Genomic DNA, 3927 nt, shown 5'->3' with positions numbered 1-3927 from the left:
CGCACGCCGAGAAGGGGCGTCCCCCCGGGTGGGTGGGGCGCATAGAGTACCTGAGGTCACCGGCTCGGCTGGAGAGACAGGGGCGCCACGGCGGTGGCAGAGCTGCAGAGCTGCAGGGTCCACCCGACCCTTACCCTCAGCCCGGGAAGTAACCGTAAGTCTCAGCCTCGCCGTGCGGGTCTTTTTGAGGCGGTTTCTACCCATTTTGAGCTCCGAGTTCAGCGCTACCTAGTTCACGCCCTCCCGGGACTCTTACAGATGCCGTCTCCCTTCTCTTCTGGAGGATTGTCTGTTCCCGTCTCTGAACAGGCAACATCCTCTGTCTGCCTCCTGTGAGCTTTTCTGTCAGCGAATTTGCAAGCCTCGGTGTCTCCGTGGCGCGTCCCAGCCTCCTCATCTGGATGCATCTCCTTGTCCCTCCGTCCTCAAAGGATCTGTGCCCTCCCTCTTTTTCTATGTGTACCCCGGACCTCAGAGCGTCCCCCGCCCATCCTCTGAGACGTGGAAAGCCACGGGTTCATCCGTTCTGGAGAGCTCGAGAGTCTGGAGCGGGTGGATGGATGAAAGCGTTCTGGAGGGCTGTGATGGGTGGGGATAATAGCTCCAGTGAACCTTTATTTTTGCAGCTTCTGCCACCACACAAAAACGGGCCGCTCCCCTGGACCTCCATTCCTCTCCTCTCCTGTGTATATAAGCTGTTTTCTGTGTGTGACTGAGTCGCAGGAAATTGGAATTAGAGCTGTAATTAAGCATCTCCGGAGGAGGTTTGGAGAATTAGTCTCACAAGCTGTATTCACACGAAGTGGCATATTGAACAATCTTAAATTGAAATGAAGACCCATTCCAGGGGAGATTTACTAGTAGGTCTGAGAAATCAGTATGAAAAACGGAAGTCTCATTTTTTCAAATGTGTTTTGGTTACCTTTTGATAATTTTAGTGTTTTGGATTTACATTTAATTCTTACAGTGTGTGTGATGTGAAAACCTTTGTACTGGAAGGTTTTGCTTTCTTAGTAAAGGAAAAAAGTAGCTAAAGTGATTTTTGATCATGTCATATTATATTTGTCAAGATATTATTTGAAATCCTTAATTCCACAGAGATCTTTTTGAATTCGGTTTGGCTCAGCCACCTACAGATGTTACTCACCATTGTGCCTGTCACCTTCCTGTTTCTTAAAGAAAAAAAAGAATTCACCGTAAAAACCATCAACGTGTATTTCCAGATTTTGAACTAAGCATTTTTTTCTTCGTTAAAATTTGGTTTGCTTTTTTTAAATTGCCACTGCAGAACTTTCCAGAAATTACCCTTAAGAATAACTGTAACGCTGTCAGTGTCTGGTGACTTAGGTGCCTTCATGTAGTTTATACTTTTAAAGGCATTGTAGAAAGCAAAAGAGAATTTAAGAATGATTTTCCTCTGTGTATTGCAGGCTCTCTGTTACTCTTCTTTAAATTATTCTCTTATGTAGACTGGTAGCTTTGGTGTGTGGGTGTTGTTTTTTTCCCTAAAAACAAAAAACATCATTTTGTTCAGAAAGGTAAATGTATTTAACAGTAATTTTTTTTTGTTTTCAAAACCTCCCAGCAGTTGATTTGAGACTATTATTTGATTTGTAACTGCACACTGTTCACAGATTTTAGTTTGAAGTAGGCTTAAGAGATGTAGCTCCAGCTGTCTCTCTGGAAATGTACTTTCCTGGCATGTTTCAGAAGCCAAGCACCGCACAGAGTCAAATGTATTACTAAGGGTGTGGTTTTTACGTTTAGTAAAATGGGAAATAACTTGAAGAAAATCTTTAAAAAAAAAAAAAGTGTATTGACCTCTACTACCTCTGGACTTAGAGTGGAGAAGATAGGGCTGTATCTTCCACATTATGCTTTTTCCCTCGTCCATTGCACTGGGAATTTTGAGTTTTCAATATGAAAGTGTTCCCGAACCATGCTGCCTGTGCCATAAGTGTGGGCTGTAACAGGTGGCTGCTGAGACATGGGAGAGAAATTTTGTTTGCTACTCTTTTATACTCCTATAGGAGCACTACCCACTTTTGAGAGAGTTTGGGTTTTTTTGTTTCCTTCTCTGGGGTGTGCATTTGAACTTGTGAAAGTGAAATATGTGTATTTACAACTTACTTGTAGGTAAAAGCTTAAACTAATTTTCATATATAAATAGATGGAAGAACCATGATTTAAGTTTATCTGATTCTCCTCCAATGGAAGTTAGGAAAGATTCCTCAGTGTTTTGGGTACTTTTCCCCATTTGGGGATGCACAGTTAATTAGATGAAATTTTAAAATATTTCTAATATTGAACTTTATATATGACACATTTGCCAAAACAGATTTGAGAGTGACTTCGTCATTATTAAAAAGACCAGTCTGAGAGGAGTTTCTGTGCATGGTCTTAAAATGTGTAGGTATTTTGTTTTCTTTCTCAAAGTGTGATTTACTCGGACAATAGTATTGGTAATTTGGGGATTCTTTATTTTTCAGACAACCTCAGATTACCTGTTTTTTTTTTTTTTTTTTCAGATAACTAACTTTCATATTCACTTCATTTCAGTAACCTTTATTAAATGCCTACTCTGTGTACCAGGCTGTATGTTAGATTCAGGGACTTCAAGGATGAGTAAATTAAGATTCCTTTCCTTGTTGAATTTGCCATTGTGTATATTTGACTGTGATTTTATCCATATGCCTTTACAGACATCTCTAATACGTTTTTAAGTCACTTGACCATATTTCAGGATTGTTTGACTTCCTTTCTATGAGAATTAACACAGTAAAGGCCATTTATTGAATGTTTAATTCACACTTACCACCATGTATTTTGTTATTACATTATTTCATTTGATTCTTATTACTTTCCTAAGAAGTATTTTATCTCCATTTAAAAACCACACAGATTCTGGTTTATAGTAATGCTGAATATTGTTTTATTTGTTATACGCTAGAAAAGATTTGACATTAAGATTTCCCATTAAGGAAAAAGACTTGTAATATAGTTGAAAGTGAAAGTTGCTCAGTGATGTCCGACTCTTTGCGACCCCATGGACTATATAGCCCATGAAATTCTCCAGGCCAGAATACTGGAGTGGGTAGCTTTTCCCTTCTCCAGGGGATCTTCCCAACCCAGGGATCGAACCCATGTCTCCTGCATTGCAGGCAGATTCTTTACCAGCTGAGCCACAAGGGAAGTCCTTGTTATATAGTTATGTATAAACTTGTTATATAGCTATAACTGTTTAATTTTTTTTCCTGTAGGTAAAACAATTTTTAAAGTTGAAGTAAAGTTGATTTACAACGTGTTAATTACTGCTGTATAACCATTTGATTCAGTTATAAATATATATACATTCTTTTAAAAATACTCTTTTCCATTATGGTTTATCATAGAATATTGAATGTAGTTCTCTGTGATGTACAGTAGGATCTTGCTGCTTACCTATTTAGGTAAAAACTTGTATCTGCTACCCCCAGCCTCCTGCTGCATCCCTCTGTCAGTCCCCTCCCTGTGGCAACCACCAGTCTCTTCTCTCTGTGTTTCTGTTTCATAGATAGGTTCATTTGTGTCATATTTTGGATTCCACATACGAGTGATACCGTGTGGTATTTGTCTTTCTGTTTCTTGTTTACTTCACTTAGTATGATAATCTCTAGTTGCATCAGATCAGATCAGTCGCTCATTCGTGTCCGACTCTTCGCGACCCCATGAATCGCAGCATGCCAGGCCTCCCTGTCCATCACCAACTCCCGGAGTTCACTCAGACTCACATCCATCGAGTCAGTGATGCCATCCAGCCATCTCATCCTCTGTCGTCCCCTTCTCCTCCTGCCCCCAATCCCTCCCAGCATCAGAGTCTTTTCCAATGAGTCAACTCTTCGCATGAGGTGGCCAAAGTACTGGAGTTTCAGCTTTAGCATCATTCCT

General features: G+C 40.4%; 1 protein-coding gene across 1 annotated transcript in view; it reads left to right on the top strand.

Moving 5' to 3' along the window:
* The first annotated feature begins 6 nt into the window (after positions 1-6).
* Positions 7-3927, top strand: part of ANKIB1 (ankyrin repeat and IBR domain containing 1) — a 159738-nt gene continuing 155817 nt past the window's right edge. The window contains exon 1 of the mRNA XM_010839797.1: positions 7-154. The gene's annotated coding sequence lies outside the window, so the exon portion shown is untranslated. The remainder of the gene's footprint in view (positions 155-3927) is intronic.

This window comes from Bison bison, unplaced genomic scaffold (assembly GCF_000754665.1).
Source record: "Bison bison bison isolate TAMUID 2011002044 unplaced genomic scaffold, Bison_UMD1.0 scf7180017864134, whole genome shotgun sequence".
Taxonomy (NCBI): domain Eukaryota; kingdom Metazoa; phylum Chordata; class Mammalia; order Artiodactyla; family Bovidae; genus Bison; species Bison bison.
This window is presented reverse-complemented; position numbering and strand designations above follow the sequence as displayed.